A 511-nucleotide genomic window follows, 5' to 3' on the forward strand; every position below is an offset into this window, starting at 1 on the left:
TGCACAGGCTCACAGGCTCTGTGCACATAGCCACATTAGTGCCTGTTCCATGCGCTAATGTGTGGAGCTGAAATTAATTTTCAGAATAAACCATAGAATGACTGCGTAACATAACCATGACCCGTTAGTAAAAAGCTTGAATTTTCTGCTTTTTCTTGTCACACTCACACTCACACTCACACTCACACTGTCACTCACACTGTCACTCACACTCACACTGTCACTCACACTCACACTCACACACACACTCACACTCACACTCATGTACACTCACACACACACACACACACTCACACTCACACTCACTCACACACACACACACACACACACACTGTCACTCACACTCACACTCACACACACACGCACTCACACTCACTCACACTCACACTGTCACTCACACTGTCACACACACACACACACTCACACTCACACTCACAGTCACTCACACTCACACACACACTCACACTGTCACTGTCACTCACACTCACACACACACACACACTGTCACTCA

The sequence above is a fragment of the Clupea harengus genome, chromosome 22 (assembly GCF_900700415.2).
Source record: "Clupea harengus chromosome 22, Ch_v2.0.2, whole genome shotgun sequence".
Classification (NCBI taxonomy): Eukaryota; Metazoa; Chordata; class Actinopteri; order Clupeiformes; family Clupeidae; genus Clupea; species Clupea harengus.